General features: G+C 39.3%; 1 long non-coding RNA gene across 9 annotated transcripts in view; it reads right to left on the bottom strand.

The window, feature by feature from the left end:
* Positions 1–5,031, bottom strand: part of LOC149127465 (uncharacterized) — a 30,501-nt gene extending 25,470 nt beyond the window's left edge. For 2 of the 9 annotated variants that reach the window (XR_016231611.1, XR_016231612.1), the window contains exons 1-3: positions 4,725–5,022; positions 4,257–4,286; positions 2,006–2,136 (exon numbers count right to left, since the gene is read on the bottom strand). This is a non-coding gene — a long non-coding RNA (uncharacterized LOC149127465). Of the gene's footprint in view, positions 1–1,334; positions 1,873–2,005; positions 2,137–4,256; positions 4,287–4,724 lie in introns of those variants that run through there. The other 7 variants (XR_016231610.1, XR_016231608.1, XR_016231609.1 and 4 more) reach the window with 7 other exon arrangements.
* Between the last annotated feature and the right edge of the window lie 17,863 nt (positions 5,032–22,894).

The following is a 22,894-nucleotide window of genomic DNA, read 5'->3' as shown; positions in this document are numbered from 1 at the left end:
TACAAATAACTGCTGATTGGAGATATCAACGAAAAGAGTTATGGTGAGGTATGGGTGGAATCAAAGTATGCATAATTTATTATTTCTATAAATTTTAACAGAAATCTCCATATATTTATAGTACCTAGAGTTCATTAATATTACTAAATTTCACACAATTTGCCAATTCTTTGTCTGAATTCAGAGTTGCTAAATTTTGTATCAACTTCAACATGAAGTACAGATAAAGACAAAGGAGAGGGAAAATTGTTATGCAGGGACTTCTTGGAGACTAACAGGTTCCTAAGGGAAACTGAGCCTCCAGCATTTGCCCATTTACATTCCATGAACTGTAGACAATATTCTCTTTTTTTTAAAAAAAAAATGTTTTGAAAGGCAGAGTTAGAGAGGGGCAGACAGAGAAAGAAAGAGAGAAAAAAATAACTTCCATTCTCTGGTTCACTCCTCCAATGTCCACAGCAGCCCACGCTAGGTCATGCTGAAGCCAGGAAGTTGAAACTCCATCCTAGTCTCCCACATGGTTGGCAGGGACCCTAGCAGTTGGACCAGCATCTACTGCTTTCTTAGGTGCCACTAGCAGTGAACTCGATTAGAAGAGCACTCAGGCCTCAAACTGGCACTTATATGGGAAGTCAGTACTACAGGCAGTGGCTTAAACAGCTGCACCACAACACCTTAGTTGCCAATATTTTTCTGAAATATGGTTTAAGTTTTCTTCATTATAAATCAGGCTTATGAATCAAATGATAATTAGGATACCAAAAGACTGAGAAAAATAATTACAGGGGACTTAAAGACTAAGTTCTGTTTTCTTGGGAATTCTACAGCCTGAAATGAGAGGAAGACAAAGGAAGAGAGAATGAATGAATTAGAAGAAAAAGAAAGGCCTAGGGCACCAGACCCCCTAGTTCAGCAATATCTTGGGAATGTGATCTCTGTCCTGTCCTAAATCTTACGTTGCCACTGACTCATCAGAGGCAGGGAATCAATAACATCGCACACTCAGGCAAAACTTAAATATTCCCAAGAATGGTTTAGCTTTCTTCAGTGTTAATTTCAGATTCCAAAATCTACAAACAAAACATTCATGGTAAAAAAGAGAATCTATTAGAATTTGAACCAGAAAAATTAATTCTTTATAGGAGGAAATGCTGTGTAAGGGCACTGTTAATTTTGAGGACACAGATGATATATTGCAATTGAAGTGGTCAGGTCTTCTAACATTTTTGCTTAAAGGATCTCAATGAGAAACCATGTAACTGGCAGCAAACCACTGAAAACAAATTCAAATCTGTTGTCCTTTGAGAACTGGGTTTATTTTCCTCCTGAAAGTCTTTTTGGAACTCTGAATGTCTCAGTAATGCTAGTGGGTATGGGACCAATATAATTTGGCAGATACAATTCTCTTCTTGCCTGGAATAATGTCCTATCAACTTCCCTGTGCATATTTTGGCTTTTTTTCCCCCAGTCCTGGCACCCACTGCTTGCTGTCTTCCTATAACAGAGCCCTGTGTTTATTGAAAAAGAGATGATCCAGTTTAGCAAGGAAGGTCCCAGAAGGAAGCAATAAGGAGCAGGTGTGTTTTATCTCAAGCCCACCAGGCTGTCTTCTACAGCAGACTCCTCTGGCAGCCAAGCCAGCTGTGCAGCACAGAAGGCGAGGAGGCCAGAGCTATGGCTCAGTACATGTGCCCATATTACTAACCATAACTACAGGCTACTGCACACAGTATTCTTTGCTTCTTGAAAATGGCTACAGAAGAATGTCTCGTTTTCTTATATCTACCCCAACACTTGAGGTCTCTCGTCTTTTCTACAAGAGAGGCTTCAGAGATCCATTCAGCCAACGAACTCATCAATTTGGGATAGTGTCTATGGAATGCAAGAGTTTAAGTCAGATATGTTGGCATTATATGAGAATATTTCAAAAAGTTCATGGAAGCATGTACTACTAAAACTTATGCTTGGATCTCAAAAAGAAATTTTGCACCAGAAATAAATTTACCTTTTAACTCCATTTCTCCATGATCTTTTTGAAGTACTTCCATATGGAATAATGTACTCAGTTAATTTTTATCTTAGTTGGAGCTCTTCAGTGGTAGACCTTGAGACACAGGATTCTTACAAGCAATTTATCTGAAAGGTAAAGGAATCACTTAGTAGGGGGTAGAAAATGAGACAAAGAAAGAAAGGCTCATTATCAAGCCAGCTGCCATTATATGTCAGTGAAACCTAATTCTGCTGAGGAAACCCTAGGAGGCAGAGTAAAGATCATGCCTCCAAGTTATCTCACACTGACAGAGGAGATAGGATGATGAAAAAATATCCCTAACAGTCATTGGTTAAGCACTGCTCCCAGGTAGTCCTAATTCCCCAGCCTAACTGGCCCCATGCTTAGGTTGCTGAGGCTTGCTCATTAGCTGGAGAAATACCTCAGGCAAAGAAACACAGTTTCTGGCAGTTGCAAGTAAGATAACCTTGCACAGAAGTGGTAAAGATAAGGGGGCATTAGTAGGCCAATTTAAGTTAAATTTTTGTTGAATATTGAGCAGTTGACTCTTTCAGGCAACAAAACCTCAGTACACACTAGGTCTAATTGCTATACCTTTTGGATCACCAATGTAAAGAGCTGAGCAATTTGGGGCAAGTTTATCTGATTTCACACTTCATCTCTGCATCCTCTTTATGGTTCACATAGGAAACACATGGGTTAGAAGTTTGTTCATTTTTTTTTATTTTATTTTTGACAGGCAGAGTGGATAGTGAAAGAGAGAGAAAGAGAGAAAGGTCTTCATTTTTGCTGTTGGTTCACCCTCCAATGGCCACCACAGCCGGCGCATCGCACTGATCCAAAGGCAGGAGCCAGGTGCTTCTCCTGGTCTCCCATCCGGGTGCAGGGCCCAAGGACTTGGGCCATCCTCGACTGCACTCCCGGGCCATAGCAGAGAGCTGGCCTGGAAAGGGGGCAACTGGGACAGAATCCGGCGCCCCGACCGGGACTAGAACCTGGTGTGCCGGTGCCGCATGTGGCTATAGCTCTTCAGCTTTCCCAGATTTAGTTAATTAGCCTTTCGCTTCTGTTAGAATCTGACTCAAAACTAAGCTTAAGGTTCTATTAATACTTTCAGCCAGAACTATAGTTTTAAAAATCTACCTGATAGCCCACATTTACCCATTCTTTTTCCTTTTCTTGACCCTAAAAATGCCCATATTTGGCTATGGCCATTCCCACAAAGTTTTCTTTCCCATAAATTATTTTTTTGGAACTTTAACACCCAAAAAAGCAAATTACATGCAAGACTTAATGATCTACAGATATTCCTGAAAGTCATTTATCTCATCAATAGTTGAAAATTTTTTCCTGGTGTGTGTAGGGGGTACACTTCAGTTAAACTGATATAGCGACCTATCTTGGGATTCAGGGAGTTTCTCCAGCATCTTTGATATTATGTGGTCTGTTTCACATTAGGGACACCAAAATATAATTCTTCAGTTCTCTTCTACTTGCCTGCATATACTCATGTGTTTTTTCAGTAGCTATTTCAAGGCACATATTTTATAACTCATATTTCTAAATAAGATTCTCACAAAATTAGATTTTAGATGCTGCTTCCTTTATATAAATATTTGGAGTTTTTGTATTCCTTTTTCAAAATGATTTATGGCTCAATTTTGGAAGCTTCACATTGAGTTAAGATTGAAATGGGTTGAAATGTGTATATTGTTTTGATATAGATTAAACAGTGAGAGAGCAACAAGGGAAATGCCACCATCTAATTTATTTCAGATTTAGGAGGCAAAAGAGGTGTCCACAGAAACAAAGCAATCACAATGTTTTAAACACCCTTTTCCAAGTTCTGAGACTCTTCCATTGAGCCATCGTAGGCAAGCAGAACTAAATGGAAGTGATAAAATCCTATAATCCAAACTTTTCTGTATTTTATTTGAGCTCAGAATAACAACATATTCTTGGTAAATCCTAAAGTAGAGTATATGTTAAATTTCATACCAAGCACTCTTCCCTGAGGTTCTTATTTGCAGCAGGATAATCACAGAAACTACAAGTTGAATCATATCTATGGCCAACATGGGATATTTATTAATCTGGTAACATGGGAAGAGGTTCTTATATTTAATTCAGCCTGAAGCACAAGCTCAAATATAAAATGCACAAACCTCATTAGGTAACATTATCCAAACTTCCTCAGTTATCTAGATATTAATAGACCATCCATCGTAATGAACAATTAAATTACCTTGATTTGCTCCCAGATATTCACACTGGTCTGTTTTGAAAAAAACAAATACATGAACAGCTCAAAAATGAACATTTTGTCTTCTAAGATAGAAATATGAAAAATACGACGTATCATTTTTTCCAGTTCTGTGTACAATGAGCTCAGATTTTGCCATTCGTCCTAGAAACTAAGAGCCAAATACACTGAAAAACCAACAACTGCACTTAGACCTGGAGAACCAAACTACCCCTTGAAACCACAAAGCTGGGCGAATACGGAGTATCGCAACATCCAACCTCCTCCAGAACCAGTGCTGGAGCAGGAACGTCAGTACTGCAACTGACGATTTACTGGCGACTCCATGGGAGCCACGCAGCCCGTCAAAATCCTCATGGGAAGCTAGTCATAGCAGACTCCCCAACGCTTTTCTCAGTTTTACTTCCAAGAGCTCGAAAAGTTCTATCATGAAATATAAGATAATCAAACCTTCCGCGTTTTCACCTTTGGAGAAGAGGAACCATTTTGACGTATACCACAGCGTTTGTCTCCTTAAGAAGGCGTAGCTCACCAGAAGCTCATTAACCTAAGCCTAACCTATGGGATTCAATCAGAGCCTAATTGACCTGGAAGGAGGAAATACCTAAATCAAGCCGGAGCTGGCCACCTGCCTCACCTGAGCGGCGAAAACAACTGAGAAACATGTGTAAATGCTCACAGTAGCACAGCCGCACCTAAAACACCTGAGTTCTAACTACAACTCTCTTCCCCCTACACCTTACCACCACAGTGCTAACTGCCCGTTTAAATACTTGCTTTACTCACTACATCCTGACTGGCTCTCAAGAAATAAATTGCAAAGCACACTAAAAAAAAAAAAAAAAAAAAAAGGCCGGCACAACACAATTAGAGATATTAGAGATGCAGCCAATATGAGAACCACACATGGCAGGGGTGTTGGAATTCCTGGATCCAGAGTTTAAAACAACAATGATTTTCATGTGCAGGTTCTAATGCATCGAGCAGACAGCTTGCAAGAGCAAATGGAATGTAAGCAGGGTGCTCTCATGGGCTTCTTAGAATAGGCATGGCTGAGGAAGGAATCTCTAAGCTTGACTGTCTTAATAGAAACCATCAAAAACTCAAAAGCAGAATATATTTGAAAACAGGACAATATATCCAAGAACATAATGGGAACAATGGAAGAAGTAGCAAAAAGAATAGAAATAAATGCTTGAAATAATTACTGAGAATTTCACTAAATTAATATCAAAAACCAAACCACAGAACCAGGGAACTCAGAGAACACCAAGCAGTACAAATCCCACGGCACCCCATACCCCAAAGAACACCTTACACCTGGGTGAATAAAATTAAAGCGAAAGAAAAAATCTTGAAAGAAGCTAGGTACAGAGATGCTTCTGCTGTAAAGGAAGAAATATGGAAATTGCACCCAATTTTTCCCCCCAAATCATGCAAGCAACGAGAAAATTAAGTGAAATATATGAAGTGCTTAGAAAAAAAATCAGCCTAGGCTTTTATACACTGAAACAATAATCTTGACTATTGAGGAACATTTTTTTTTTCCATACTATTTGTTGAACTCTTTACTTAGGGTTAATCTTATGAGTATAAATTTAATTGAAAATAGATCTTGGGCCCTGCGCTGTGGCATAGCGGGTTAACACCCTGGCCTGAAGCGCCCGCATCCCATATTGGGGGCACCGGTTCAAGACCCAGCTACTCCACTTCCGATCCAGCTCTCTGTTATGGCCTGGGAAAGTAGTAGAAGATGGCCCAAGTCCTTGGCCCCTGCACCCGTGTGGGAGACCTGGAGGAAGCTCCTGGCTTCTGGCTTCAGATCTGTACAGCTCCGTTCACTGCAGCCAACTGGGAAGTAAACTAACAGATGGAAGAACTTTCTCTCTCTTTCTCTCTCTCTCTACCTCTACCTCTGCCTCTGCCTCTGCCTCTCCTCTCTGTATAACTCTTTCAAATAAATAGATAAATGTTTTTAAAAAAGAAAATAGATCTTAGTAAGAAATAAGAATGGGAATAGGAGAGGGAAGAGGAAGAAGGTTGGGAAGCATCACTATGATCCTAAATTCGTATTTATGAAATGCATGAAGAATATCTAAAAAAGATTCCTATGGGGAAAAGAAAGTGAAGAGGAGGGGCTGACACTGTGGCATAGCAGGTAAAGCTGCCACCTGCAGTGCTGTGATCCCCTATAGACACCAGTTCAAATCCCAGCTACTCCACTTCTGATCTAGCTGCCTGCTACTGGTCTAGGAAACAAGCCACGGATGGCCCAAGTGATCTCTGTCTCTCCCACTTGCTCTGTAATTCTGATATAAATAAAGAAATCTTATAAAGCAATATTTGTCAAGCTAAAACTGATTTGAAGAATTAACTACAGACTGTTAATTTCAGACAGGGGAGATCCAAAAAGGAGAGTTATTAAGAATAAAAGGGGTATTATATAATGAAAAAGAAGCCTCCAAGAAAAGAATCCTTAACTTGTAACAGTGCAGCAACCCAACAACACAATATCAATACACATGAGAAAAATACTGTTGGAAATGCATGGAGAAATAGATGAATCCAGTGTTTTACTTGGAGACTTCATCACCTCTCCATCAGAAATGGAGAAATTCAGCAGGCAAAAGGTCAGTAAGAATTTCCCTCTACTGAAATTCATACACTGAAATCCCTATTTCCAAGGTGATGGTATTAGGAAGTGGGACTTTTGTGAGATGAATACCATGTGAAGACACAGAAAGAAAATGAACCTAAGAGGATCAGTTTCCTTACAAAAAGGACTTTATCACATTAGGACACAATGGGAAGAGCCATCCTTTCCTAGAAAGTGAATACACACTAGAGACTGTGTCTCACAGAGCCTTGAACTTGGACTTCGTGGCGAACAGAATTGAGAGAAATAAGTATCTATTATTTATAAGTCACCAAGTCTATGCATTTTGCTAGAGCAGTCTGAACAGACTAAGAAAAAACTCAACATCATCAATCAGTCAATCAACAGGATATAACTGGCATATGTCAACTCTTTTATCCCATAACAGCAAAATATACATTTTTTTCTGGAGCTCACATGGAACATTCACCAAGATGAAATACTTTCTGGGCTATAAAACACACCTTAAAATTTTGGAAGTGTAAGAGTCATGTAATGTCTGCTTTCAGGACACAGTGGAATTTACAGCAGAAAGAAAACTGGAAAATTCCAACATACATGGAAATTGAATAATATACTTCCAAACAGCACACAAGGCAAAGAGGAAGTCTCAAAAGAAGATTTAAACGTATATTGAACTAAGTTAAAATGAAAACACAACTTGTCAAGATTTGCAGGATATAGTAAGGCCGCACTTAGATGAAAATTTACAGCACTGAATATATAAATATATATGAAAGAAAAAAATCTAAAATCAATCATATAAGTTTCCACCTTAAGGATTTAAAAAAGAAAAGCAAATTAAATACAAAGTAAGCAAAAGAACATAAATAATACAAGCTAGAGCAAAAATCAATGACAATGAAAAGAGGAAATCAATATAAAAAATTAATGAAACCAAAATCTTTTTCTATAATTGGTAAGCCTCTAGCCATGCTAAGAAAAAGAGGAGCGGAGCTATTAGTATCAGAAATGAAAAAGGCAATATCACTATAGATACTATGGACATTAAAAAGATATTAAAGGAATAGTATAAAGAACTCTAGTTTCAAATTTTGATAACCTAGATGAAGTGGATCAGTTTCTCCAAAGGGACAATCTGCCAAAAGTATGTGGCAGAAAGAGACAATATGAAGAGGACCATGTCTACTAAAGAAATTTAATCAGTAACTAACAATCTTCTGAACCAGAATGGACTATTCCCAAGTGGGTTCACTGATTAATTCTATCAAACATTTAAAAAATATATTGTACTTTTCTGGCCGGCGCTGCGGCTCACTAGGCTAATCCTCCACCTTGCAGCGCCAGCACACTGGGTTCTAGTCCTGGTCGGGGTGCCGGATTCTGTCCCGGTTGCCCCTCTTCCAGGCCAGCTCTCTGCTGTGGCCAGGGAGTGCAGTGGAGGATGGCCCAAGTGCTTGGGCCCTGCACCCCATGGGAGACCAGGATGAGTACCTGGCTTCTGCCATCGGATCAGCGCGGTGCACCGGCCGCGGCGGCCATTGGAGGGTGAACCAATGGCAAAAGGAAGACCTTTCTCTCTGCCTCTCTCTCACTGTCCACTCTGCCTGTCAAAAAATATATATATATATATTGTACTATTCTCTGCAATCTCTCTCAGAAGACAAACAAATGATGCTGAGATAACTCTATTTCAAAGATAAAAATCAATCTCTGCATAGATATTATAGCCTTCACAAAATTAACTCAAAATGGATCATAAAAAGTAGTAAAACACAAAATATAAAATCCCTAGAAAATAACATGAGAAAAACTAGATGACTTTGGTAGGGTGATGACTTTTTCATATATGAGAGCAAGGACATTATCTGGAAACCTGTAAAAGAATATATTTTTGACACTGATGTCATTAAAATTAAATACAGCTGCTTGCCATTAAACAATTAAGTGAATGAAAAGACAAGCCATAAACTAGGGGGAAATGTATGCAAGAGCATATCTGATAAGGGCTCTGTCTTAGTCTGTTTGTGCTGCTATTAATTGGATAATTTATATGCATCAGAAATATATTTCATATCCTTCGGAGGCTAAGAATTCCAGGATGACAGCACCAGCAGGTTTGGTGGCTACTGAGCTCCCAGTTCTTCATTTCCAAGATGGTGCCCGATTGCCATGTCTTCCAAATGCAATGTTATTACATGGAAGAAGGGAAAGGACAGAGAGGGTCAGTTCTCTCTTTTATAAGGGTCATAATTTATTTGTACGTGCAGAGTTCTTATGACTGAATCACTTCCAAAGAGGCTGTACCTTTTAATACTAGCACTTTAGACATTGTTTCTGTACAATTTTTTGAGGGGATACAACATTCCAACCACAACATACAATGCATGTCCCCCCAGTTCATGTGTTTCTCAAATACAAAATGTATTTATTGCATCCTAATAACCTCAAATGATTTAACTCATTCCAGTATCTACTTTAAGGCGTAGATATAAAGTCTCATTTAAATATGTAAATCAAATATGGGTGAGAATCATGATATGGTGTATCATGACATTGTTCCCTGGTTTTGAGCCTGCAAATTCAAACAAGTTATCAGCTTCCAAAATATAACAGTGAGAAAGATATAGAATAGGTATTATCATCCCAAAAGGGAGCAATGGGCTAGATGAAACAGTAAGAGATTCCAAGTCCAAAATGCCACAGGACAAACAACTATAGATTCTAAGCCTAGAGAATAATCTTTGCATGTTTGCCATCCAAATATATTGGGGTAGCATTTTTATCCCCAACATTCCACGGCCTTATTGTGCACAACATATGCCAAACTCTCATGGTTTGCAGTTAGAGTCCTGCAGCTCTCCAAGAATAGAATTGCATGCTAGCGGTCCTACAGATATGGGATCTCAGGAGTGGCCCTGCCACCATGTTTCTACTAAGCATTACCCCAGTTGGGACTCCAGTGGTAACTTCACCCCTGTGGCTCCTCTCTGAATCAGAAGGTGCTCTGATGTAACATTGAAATCTAAGTGAAGCTAACGATGCCTCAACAGCTCACAAACTCATTTTGCCTACAGAGCTAGCACCATGCAGACACTGCCAAGTCCTAGGGACTATAACTTCAGGTGACTGAGTCACATCTGGGCCGACTTCACAGCGGAAGTCTCTAAAGAGCACTATAACAAAAATATGGGGAGTAGAAAAATGATGTAGTCTTGGGAGGGAAGCCTCAAGTTCCCACAGTATCCTGGGCCCTTTCTTAAAGCAGTTTTGTTATCAAGGGTATGGTACTATAGAAATGTAACGCACATGGTAGCACTGATGACTTCTAAAATGCTTTTGGTAATTTGCACTCATTGTTTTGATGAGTACCATCTGGCTTCCTTCACTCACACTAATCTCTTTGGTTTTCTCTCACAAACATGCTTTTTCATTTTGTACATGACCAGCCTGAGAATTTCTGAAATCGTTACATTCTGCATCTTAATAATAAATTTTAACTTCACATCATTTTTCTCTTCTTTGCATTTTACTATAAGCAGTTGAAAGGAGTCATGCATCACCTTGAACAGTTTGCTGCTTACAGGTTCCTTTGCTCTTCAGTTCTGCCTTCCACAAAGTCCTAGGACACAGACATAATTCAGCCAAGCTCTTTGTCACCTTGTAACTAGGACAGCTTTCCTGTAGTTCCCAGCACTTTTTCTCATGTCTATTTGAAACTTCATCAGAAAAGTCTTCATTATTCATATTTCTATCAATATTATGCCATAACCACTTTGATAATTGAAAATATTTACTCAGTAAAACACCAAGACTTTGAAAAGGCACACCATGGACTATGTAACATATTTGCAATAGATGTATCTGATAAAGAACTTTTACTCAAAATATACAAAGAACTCTTAAAAATTCAACAATAGAGAATTAGCTTTTTAAAATGAGATAAATGCCTTACAAGATATCCAACCAAAATAGACAAAAAGGTGGCAAATAAACATATGAAAAGACATGCCACATCATATGTTAATAGGGAAATGCAAATGTAAACAATGGTGAGATGTCACTAGGAAACAATTAGAATGACCAAAATCCAGAATACTGAAAGCACCAAATGTTAGTGAGGATATGAAACAATGGGGATTTTCATTCATTGCTGGTGGGAATATATAATGGCATCACTATTTTGGAATACAGTTTGCAGTTTCTTATAATACTAAGCATACTTACATCTATCATTCAGAATTCTTATACTTTGCTCTGTACCTACATGGGCTGAAAACTAGCAGATCTGGGGCCAGTGCTGTGGTGTAGTGGGTTAAGCCACTGTCTACAGCGCTGGCATTACATATAGGTATTCCCTTTGAGTCCTGGCTGCTCCACTTCCAATCCAGCTCCCTACCAATGCACCTGGGAAAAGAGCAGAAGATGGCCCAAGTGTTTGGTCCCTGCACCCATGTGAGAGACTCAGATGAAGTTCCTGGCTTCTAGCTTTAGATCGGTCCAGCCCTGGCATTTGCAGCCACCTAGGGAATGAAGGAGCAGATGGAAGATTTCTCTGTCTCTGCCTCTTTCTCTGTAATTATGACTTTGAAATAATAAGTCAATCTTTTTTAAAAAGAAAACTAGCATATTTATTCATAATTGATTCATATTTTCAAAAGCTTGGAAGCAACCAATATGTTCTGCAATGGGTGAATAAACTGTGGTACATTCAGACAATGTACTGTTATCCAGCACTAAGAAGATATGAGCTTCTCCTCTATGACTTATATGAGAAATCATAGAGGAGACTGGACTACACATTACTCATTGAAAGGAGCAAATCTGCAAAGACTAGTTATGACTAGTGTGATTCCCAATAGATGGCAAAAACATGTGGATAGGATAAAGATCTGTATTTTCCTGGGATCAGGTGTAAGGTGGGCTCACCATGCAAAGCATACTGAACTTTTAAGGCAATGAAACTATTTTTATGACACTATAGTTATAGATATATGCAAACATATATTTATCCAAACTCACAGAATATACATTAAGATTGAACCTTAATGTAAACCATGTTTTTGGGTAATAATGCTGTGTCAATATTTTCATTAACAGTAACAAATAGACTTCTCTGGTGGTTGACACTGATAATAGAGTAGGCTATTCATATGCGGGAGCAAGGGGCATATATTAATCATATGTCTACATTTCTTCAATTTTTCTAGGTATCCAAAATTGTTCTATAAAAATAGTAACCTTCGGCCGGCGCAATGGCTCACTAGGCTAATCCTCCGCCTTGCGGCGCCAGCACACCGGGTTCTAGTCCCAGTCGGGGTGCCGGATTCTGTCCCGGTTGCCCCTCTTCCAGGCTAGCTCTCTGCTGTGGCCCGGGAGTGCAGTGGAGGATGGCCCAAGTGCTTGGGCCCTGTACCCCATGGGAGACCAGGATAAGTACCTGGCTCCTGCCATCGGATCAGCATGGTGCGCCGGCTGCGGCGGCCATTGGAGGATGAACCAACGGCAAAGGAAGACCTTTCTCTCTGTCTCTCTCTCTCACTGTCCACTCTGCCTGTCAAAAAATAAATAAATAAATACAAATAAAAATAGTAACCTAGGAGATATATGAAATTATACGTATGAAGTATGTATATATAATTAATTTGATGATTTTATATATAGTGACATGTTCATAATACATATACATGATATACAATTTATATGAAAGACTTATTTCGAGCTTAATTTCTGTGAGCTGTTTTATGTCCATGATCAGAAATGTCAGTGCTGAACTCTAGCTCAGTCCTCTGATCCTGGTAAACATCAGTGGTTAAGAAAACTGCCCATCTCTTAGGTGCTATAGAAAATGTCTTCTTAAAGAACTACCCTCCCATAAAACTTAGATAAGACTCACGGATGTCCCCTTGTTTACCCATGATATGTCTAGCTACAGACCCTCCAAATTTCCATTTATGCCTAACACAAGTTAAACTGAATTGTTTTGCCCATACTAATTTATCAGAACAATTGCTCTGAAACCAGTGGTCAAGTCACATATGAAAACAATGATTCTCAACCTATGGTAACCTTCCTAAGAAAGCAACACTTTATTCTCAACACATAATCCAGCAAGCCAGTCTTCTGTAAACTGGCCTTTTGGAAAAACTCATTACTGTCTCTAGTGACACTCCAGAACACTAAACAATAATTTTTGTTGCACTCCACCCAAAACGATCAGGTCTTAATAATTGTTCTTACTCTCAAAACAGGACTAAGCAGAGAAAGCCAACTGTGCACCTTGATTAATCCTATAGGATGCTACCACTTCCAATTGTCTCCCTGCACCCTCCCAGCCAAATGCCCATCATTGAGGCACACCAGTCTTCATTGTTTTTATTATAAAGCTTCCTTCTTCTCTGTCTACCCTAGTGTTTCTGCCAAAATTTAAGTGGTAGCAATTGATTCACTTGTTTTAGCAAACCCTGCCAAAGACTTTGCTTTTCTCCTTTGATCCATTTGCTTTGTTTCCACAGTTTGTTGTCCATTCTTTGGTTAAGATGCCTGAACTTTGACCCAAACTCAGTTTTAACCAGCACATACACCCTTCATTTTTCTTTAATTTTTTATTTATATAAGGTGAACACATTTCATATTTTTCATATATAGATTTTTTTTAAACTTTTATTTAATGCATATAAATTTCCAAAGTACGACTTATGGATTACAATGGCTTCCCCCCCATACCGTCCCTCCCACCCACAACCCTCCCCTTTCCCACTCCCTCTCCCCTTCCATTCACATCAAGATTCATTTTTGATTATCTTAATATACAGAAGATCAGCTTAGTATACATCAAGTATGGATTTCAACAGTTTGCTCCCACACAGAAACATAAAGTGAAAAATAATAGATGATTTTTTTAAATGATGATGAAATCAGAGCAGACCTATTGTCATGTTTGATCCCAGTGAGAGTCAAGTTGGGAATTGATAATTTCTTTTTTTTTTTTTTTTTTTTTTTTTTTTTTTTTTTTACAGAGGATCAGTTTAGTATGCATTAAGTAAGGATTTCAACAGTTTGCACCCACATAGAAACACAAAGTGAAATATATTGTTTGAGTACTCGTTATAGCATTAAATCTCAATGTACAGCACATTAAGGATAGAGATCCTACATGAGGAGTAAGTGCACAGTGACTCCTGTTGTTGACTTTACCAATTGACACTCCTGTCTATGGCATCAGTAATCTCCCTATGCTCCAGTCATGAGTTTCCAAGGCTATGGAAGCCCTCTGAGTTCTCCGACTCTTATCTTGTTTAGACAAGGTCATAGTCAAAGTGGAGGTTCTCTCCTCCCTTCAGAGAAAGGTACCTCCTTCTTTGATGACCTGTTCTTTCCACTGGGATCTCACTCGCAGAGATCTTTTGCCAGAGTGTCTTGGCTTTCCATGCCTGAAATACTCTCATGAGCTTTTCAGCCAGCTCCGAATGCCTTTAGGGCTGACTCTGAGGCCAGAGTGCTATTTAGGACATCTGCCATTCTATGAGTCTGCTGAGTATCTCACTTCCCATGTTGGATCACTCTCCCCTTTATTTACTCCATCGGTTAGCGTTAGCAGGTACTAGACTTGTCTATGTGCTCCCTTTGACTCCCAGTCCCTCCACCATGACCAACTGTGAACTGAAACTGATCACCTGGAACAGTGAGATGGCATTGGTACATGCCACCTTGATGGGATTGAATTGGAATCCCCTGGTATGCTTCCAACTCCACCACTTGGGGCAAGTCAGCCTGAGCATGTCCCAAATTATACATCTCTTCCCTCTCCCATTCCCACCACCATGTTCAACAGGGATCACATTTCAGTTAATTTTCAACACATATATAGATTTAAGAGCTTAATGATACTTCCCACCTGTTGTCCCTCCTGCCCAGGCTCCCATCCTCTCTCATCCTTTCTTATTTTTTTCTTTTAATTTTCACAGTGGCATACACCCTTTCTAATAGAGCTTTCTGTGAATAGGCTAGATTCAGAATAAAATGTTCTCTTTCATTTCATTTGCATGCCCCCAGTCTTTTCTAGCCCTTTTCACTTATTTCTATATTTAAAAAGAAAAAAAAAACCCACATTTTTGTGAAAGGTTTTAGGGGTTTTCAGATTCTATGGTAGAAGAATTATCCCCCTTTTGTTACAATAAAACCTTCCCTCTTGCAATAATTCTTTTCTATAAGAGCGCATCAAGACAGATTTGTTTTTCATTTGACAGAGGATATGTGAAGAAGTTGCTTAACTAAATGTATATATTAGTTCTGTTTAAAATCTCATTTTTAATGAGAAGACTAAAATACTTTCTGTACAACTTTTGGCAGAGATTGTGAAGTGACCTACCAAAAAAAAAAAATCAATGATTGCAGAGAAAAAGTGTGTGATTTACCATCCTAGGAAAGCAATAGATTTCAAAAAATGAGGAAAACACAAGAATAACAAGAACAATAATTTTACTGAGCTGTCTTTGCTTTGTTTTAGGTGTAAAGAACTAGAACTAGGTATCATCAACATATATAAAAGCGTGGGTTATTTTCCCAAGAAAATATTAGGATTACAGATGAGTGGGGCTTTCACACAGTGACTCTTAGGTATGAGTTAATCCAGTTATCTAAAGAGAATAAGCTAAAGGATCAGGGAGAAAATCTTTGATAGGAGGTAATCAATTAAATTCTTAATATTTTTCTTCAAATCTATTGAGACCAAAGAAGTGTGTGCTGTGACCTGAATATCCATTAGAAAGACAGGGGGAAAAGTTTGACCTGTCAGAGATTATCAGCTTCTATTTTAAAGATCTCTTAAATAGAATATCCTTTGGGGTAGGGAAGAACTGGAAATGAAATCCACTAAAGCGTTATCTGAAATGCAGCAGAGTTCTACTGACCCTCATTCAATCACTCTATAATTTGAGTTTCATTTTTAAAAAGGCAATCTACTTTGGCCATAGATAATGCCGGTTTAAGTACTGATAACTGCAAAACTATGACATAACATTTACTTATGGCTTACGATCTGCTAGGCACTATTTCAAAAGCTTTTGTGTTATGTTTCATTTAATTGTCACAACTTCTTTATGATGCAGCTGTTGCTATTGCCAACTATATTTTACTTACGAGGAAATTGAGACATGGAAACCATAAAAACCATACACAAGGTCACTCAGGCAAGAAATGTTAGAATTGTGCTCATTCTGAATGATTTCACAAATATCCCACACAATCATTTTGCTAAACTGTTTAGATTACAGAGGTTCCCTGAATAAAATAGTCACCACTGTATCTTCAACTAAAATGTTATTCTACTTAACACATTGCACCCATTACAAAATCTGTTTTCTTCATGCAATTCTATTTATTTATTTATTTATTTTTGACAGGCAGAGTGGACAGTGAGAGAGAGAGAGAGAGACAGAGAGAAAGGTCTTCCTTTTGCCGTTGGTTCACCCTCCAATGGCCGCCGCAGCTGGCGCGCTGCGGCCGGCACACCGCGCTGATCTGATGGCAGGAGCCAGGTGCTTCTCCTGGTCTCCCATGTGGTGCAGGGCCCAAGCACTTGGGCCATCCTCCACTGCACTCCCTGGCCACAGCAGAGAGCTAGCCTGGAAGAGGGGCAACCGGGACAGAATCCAGCGCCCCGACTGGGACTAGAAACCGGTGTGCCGGCGCCGCAAGGCGGAGGATTAGCCTAGTGAGCCACGGCGCTGGCCCATGCAATTCTATTTCACATCTACTCCTGAATCCTACTAGGTCTTAGTATCTATGTATTCATTTGGCACATGTCAAACACTTCTCTTCAGCATTTTAAGTCTCTTCATAGTCATAGTCTTTCTTTTCTCATTTTTATTTCATTTTAAAACTTATTTGCTCATTGGGAAAATTCAACTAATTTGAAGTTCATTTAAAAAAAAAGTTGTCACCCTTCAAAACAAAATGATATAAACTTTTTCTTCTATATAAAACTAGTGAGCTAAAATCTCTGTGTATGATCAAATCAGTATTTAAACATTTTATTTCATAAACAGCATTGACCATTATCTATTATTTTTATTCTGTTTCATCTTTCCCATTCAAAAATATCTTAGACATATTTCTATTTTTACAAATATTGATCTTCTAATTCCTCTCAATAATTGCAGGGATTTCTGTTGTATGTATAAAACAAATTTTGTTTACACAATGACACACTAATAGGAATTTAAATTATTTTTACATTTTTATATTGAAAAAAATGTTGCAAAAACCTTTTTACATAAATTTCCTGACATTGCTTGACAGTGCATCCAGTAAATAAACTGTCTCCACATATCTGAAAGATGCATATATTGTACAATAGATAGAGACCAATTGCTCTCCAAGTGACTTAGCAATTTACACTTTCATTGGCCATTTGAATGAATGACAGGTTCTCTAGAAATTTTATACCAGATGCTAACTGTTTTTGACACATAGATGAGAAGTGTTACCCCATCATGTTTTTTGTTTGCATTTTCCAGATGATTTTCTTTTTGGCAGTATTGGTAGCAGAAGTGAGCTAGCTGAGGTAATATGGATGCAATAGAAAATTATATCATAGCAAGTCTGTTCCCACTGGGAAGACCCAAGAATTGTAGGTAAAATTGATCTGGGATCTATTGACAAGAAGCAAAATAGAGTCTTCGCTGAGAACTATTGCTAACTCTCTTGTCGGGTGGACCTTAAAATGTTTGCCCAAAAAGATACAAAAGTGTTATAAATGAGTTTTTTAAGTACTTCTCTTGTTCCTTTCTAAGTGGGACTGTCATTGAAGACCTCTTCTCTCCTTTTTATCTGGGATGCTGGGGACAGACAGCTTGATTTTTACATCATAGGCTTCCAAAACAAAAAGACCTACATACCATCATGATTCCATGCCTGAGATTCTAAATCTGAAATTCGTGCAGTTATTGGATGACATTTCTGTGTCTTGTTTGGGGTGATGATTTCACATACAGGAGTGAAGTAAATGCCTGTGAACAAGCAGAGCAACTGTGCTAATAGGATTATTCTTTCCAAAGTTTACTTGACACCTCTAACAGGCTAATACATTTACAGATTTCCTGTGCTCTTGGCAGCACATCCTGGAGAAATATGCACAGTGTACATGCTTGTTCAACTGACTTTGGCATAATCATATTTTTTTTCAATGAAAGAACATTAGTGGATGTAACACACACAAGGGCTTTAATGGTACCTAGTTACAGGCAGATATTTTGGGACAGCCAGCTTAACTGCTGCTCTTGTGATGTGAGCATCCCATATCAGAGTGCAAAGTTGAGTCCTGGCACTTCTAATCCCAATCCAGCTTTCTGCTATCGTATTCCAAGAAGCAGGGGGTGATTGCTCAAGGGTTGGGTTCCTGCCACCGCCTGGGACACATGAATGGAATTCCAGGTTCCTGGTTTCTGCCTGACCCAGCCTTGGCTATTGTATGTAGTTGTGCAGTGAACTACAAAGTGGACATGTCTCTCTCTCTCTCTCTCCCAGCCTCTTTCTCCCTCTTTCTCTCTTTCTCTCTCCAAGTAGATGGAAACAAATAAATGAACAGTATTTATAGTAAATTTTTTATTTAGCAGGTCTTTTGGGTTTGACACATCTACCATGAGTAGTTACAGGTTCTTAGGTGAAAGAGTTTTTCAAGATGATGGCATAGGGAGAGAGCTTACTTCTCTAGTCTAGGGGAAGATAGTTTAAAAAAAATGTGGATAAAATGCAATCTCAGGAAAGGGTTAGGGATAAAATGGCAGGTGAAACTCCACACAAATTTGGTGGACACTGTGAACCTACGTGGGGGGTATGGATGTGCACAGCTCAGGATTCCAGCAGCTGAGAGCCTCGGCACCAGCTTTGGCATGCAGTGAGAGCAGACTGCAGCACCCCAAGTCACTGGCTATAAAGCTGCGGGAAGAGCCTGTCATGGGCCCAGCTTAGAACTGTGTAGTGGAAAGTATACCTGCCAATCTAGAGGGAAAAAAGAGGGTATATTTCTCTCTCCATGCCCACCCAGCACTGGCACCCTGTAATGAGCAAAAAGAGGGCTGGCACCATTTTAGACATATGTAACAGCTGTGCCAGCAACCAGCTAAGAGGAGACACCTGAGTCTGGCTGGGAAACTTGAGAGGGCTGGTTGCTTGTAATTGTGGGATCCTTCCTTGTATGCTGGCACTGGGAAAACACCATGGCTCTGTGGGAGGGTGAAAGGTGTACCTGGGACATTGGGCAATCACTCTGGGTGGCTCCCTGATTGCCTGGTGAGGATCATTGTTGCAGGATCCATATTCACACCATGGAGTGCACAGATCCTTTGTGTTTTTATTGGCAGCATGGCTGAAAATTGTACCCACTGGGGATAGCACCCAGACATTGGTGTCTTTTGAGGAGAGCAGGTGAGAGTGACAATACACCAACAGAGCAGAACAAACTCCTCTCTGAGCAGGGAGGAGGAGGAAGAGGAGGAGATGATTTACCACACTCCCTTTACCCTGGAGCACTGACCAGAGCTTCCTGACCACACCCAGCATGTACCTCTGGGTATTCACTGAAAGGGCAGACACTCCACTGAGCCACCGAGGCACAGTCCAAAGAAAAAAAGCCATTACAGGGGAAAAATTTATCACCACAAATTCCTAGTAATAAATGCAGCAATTCAAGAAACATGAATAAGGAAGAAAACAGAACATTCCTAAAAGAATACAACACTTCAATACTAGAATGTGAAGATGAAGAGATTGATGAAATGCCAGAAACGGAATTCAAAAAAATTGACTGTAGGATTAGTTATAAGTAATCAGAAGCAAATTCATCAACTAAAGAAATCCAAACATAACATGATTAAAAAGTTTTCCTAGAAAACTGAGATTTTAAAGAGAAATCAAAATGAAATCTTGGAAATGAAGAGTTCTATAGAACACATAAAAATGTAGTAGAAAGCCTTAACAATAGATGCCATACTCGATACCATCAAATAATCAGAGAACATTGGGGGAAATTGTTAGGGTCTGAAAAAGCCCACCGCCCGAGGAACGACTCCAAGAGACTTATTCTCTCATGCAACCAGCAAAGGGTTAAATTTATTGATCCAACATGTTGGGGCCCTCTGACAAGGACAGAGGAGCAGTTAGGAACTACAGCATAGGGTTTATAAAGGCAAAAACCGCAAAATCGGGAGGGGGGAGAGAATACACGGTTGCTAAGCTGTTGCTAAAATCTTACAATCAGCAATTATGATATTAAGACATAGACAAATCACATCTTCATTATTAGTCCAGGTAACCCAGGTACAACCTTTCTACTTTTAAGCTTGAGCAATCATGCTAGGGGGTTTTTGTGTGTTGCCAAGGGTGATGTAGTGCACTGCTATTGTCCGACTATTTGAGATCATAGTTTCAGACCAGAGTCTCACGGTGGGGGGGTGCTTTCCCAGAATGGAGTCTCAAGTGCTCCAAAATGGATTCCCTACTGTCAAGGTGCTACTTCACTCTGTTTTATTTTTACAGTTGCACCAGGAAGGTTTAAATCTGTAAGCTTAAGCTTAACTTTTTACACCCGCACATATACAATTTTAACTCTTCAAAATCATACAAGACACTGAGATAGGCAAAGAGTTCTTGGGAAAAAAAAAAACAAACAAACAAACAGAGGAATATACAATTAAAGCCAAAATTGACAAATGGGATTACATCAAATTGAAAAGCTTCTACACTGCAAAAGAGACACTCAGCAAAGAAGATACAACTGACAGAATGGGAGAAATTATTTTCAAACCATGCAACTGGTAAAGGATTAATAACCAGAATATGAAGAGATCAAGAAACTCAACAATAACAAAATGAACAACCCAGTTAAGGAATTTACAAAGGACTTAAACATTCATCTTTCAAAAGAGGAAATCCAAATAGACACATGAAAAATGCTCAGGATCACTAGTTGTCAGGGAAATCCAAATCAAAATGACAATGAGGTTTCACCTCAACCCTGTAGAATGGCTTTCATACAAAATTCAACAAAAAATGAATGCTGGAGAGGATGTGGGGAGAAATGAAAAATCTATGCTAATCTATTGAACTGGTAAAGCCACATTTGAAGACAGTATGGGCCGGCGCCATGGCTCAATAGGCTAATCCTCCACCTAGTGGCACCAGCACACCAGGTTCTAGTCCCGGTCAGGGTGCCAGATTCTGTCCCGGTTGCCCCTCTTCCAGGCCAGCTCTCTGCTGTGGCCCAGGAGTGCAGTGGAGGATGGCCCAAGTGCTTGGACCCTGCACCCCATGGGAGACCAGGAGAAGCACCTGGCTCCTGGCTTCGGATAGGCGCAGGGCACCGGCCGCAGTGCGCCAGCCATGGTAGCCATTGGAGGGTGAACCAACGGCAAAGGAAGACCTTTCTCTCTGTCTCTCTCTCTCTATCCACTCTGCCTGTCAAAAAAAGACAGTATGGAGACCCCTCAAAATCTGAATATACACCTACTATAATCCAGCCATCCCACTCCTGGGAATTTACACAAGGGAAATGAAATCAGTGCATGAAATAGTTATCTATACCCCTAAGTTTATTGCAGTTCAATTCACAATAGCAAAGTTATGGAATCAACCCAAATGCCCATCAACTGAAGACTGAATAAAGCGGGATATGTATACCATGGAATACTACACAGCAGTAAAAAATGAAAAATGAAATCCTGGTATTTGCAACAAAATGGATGAAACTGGACATCATAATTAATGAAATAAGCCAGTCCCAAAAGGACAAATCCAATGTGTTCTCCCTGATCTGTGATAACTTTAGTAGAATACCTAAAAGGTAATCTATAGAAGTGAAATTAACACTTTCAAATGTAATGACTGAACAGCTCTTGTCTTTGCTTTTGAGGAACAGTTTTTTTTTTTTTACACACAATTTTTGGAACTCTTCCCTTAGTATAGAGATAATCGTATGCATAAAAAGTTCATTGAAAATAGATCTTAGTAAAAAATAAGAATGGGAACAGGAGAGGGAGGAGGAAGAGGGGTGGGAGTGTTGTTGGCAGGGCGGGTACAAGGGGAAGAGCCACTATATTCCTAAAGTTGTATTTATGAAAAAAATTACATTGTTATATATTCAAGAAAATAAACAAAATAAAGTGAAAGACATAGAGCTTACATGAACCTGAAGCATACATTATAGAGATATCTCTGAAAACTTCCAGAGCTTTCATCAACATGTAAATAATGAGATTCTTTGTTACACAGTGCTATGATGGCAGATTTCTGATTAATATAATTTAAATGTCACATCAACCATATACTATTATTATTATTTAAATAAAGATTAGATGCATTTAAGTGATCAAACCAAGATGATGTATTAATAGAGGTGATTAGGACATATATCCACATCTGAACACAAAGACAGGAAAATGAATTTTTGTATTATATATTACTGTTTCCCTAAAATGACTAGTAATTGAACACAATAGAGTGAGGGCAGGGTCATAGAGAAAATCAAGGAGGTAGGTAATGAGTGATTTAAATAGAAAACAAAATGGTTAGAATTAAAGAAGGCCAAATGAATGCAGTTGTACATATGTATTAGAGCAATATAGGATATGTGGGTTCGAAATATCTCCAAGACGTTTCTTTCATAGTGCTAAGTCAAGTGTGATAAACCCTTACAGGAAGGTTAAGAAGTGTCCATCAGTGTGGTAAATAAGGCAAAAATCTTCTTCTTTCAAACAACTTCTACTGATTTCCTTTCTCTTTTTTTGACAGGCAGAGTTAGATAGTGAGAGAGAGAGACAGAGAGAAAAGTCTTCCTTTTGCCATTGGTTCACCCCTCAAAGTGGCCACTACAGCTGGTGCGTTGTGGCCTATGCGCTGCGCCGATCCGAAGTCAGGAGCCAGGGGCTTCTTCCTGGTCTCCCATGTGGGTACAGGGCCCAAGCACTTGGGCCATCCTCCACTGCACTCCTGGGCCACAGCAGAG

The sequence above is a fragment of the Oryctolagus cuniculus genome, chromosome 3 (assembly GCF_051225735.1).
Source record: "Oryctolagus cuniculus isolate XC-2025 breed Fujian yellow rabbit chromosome 3, ASM5122573v1, whole genome shotgun sequence".
Classification (NCBI taxonomy): domain Eukaryota; kingdom Metazoa; phylum Chordata; class Mammalia; order Lagomorpha; family Leporidae; genus Oryctolagus; species Oryctolagus cuniculus.
Note: the sequence above shows the minus strand (reverse complement) of the source record. Positions and strands in the feature narration are given on the sequence as shown.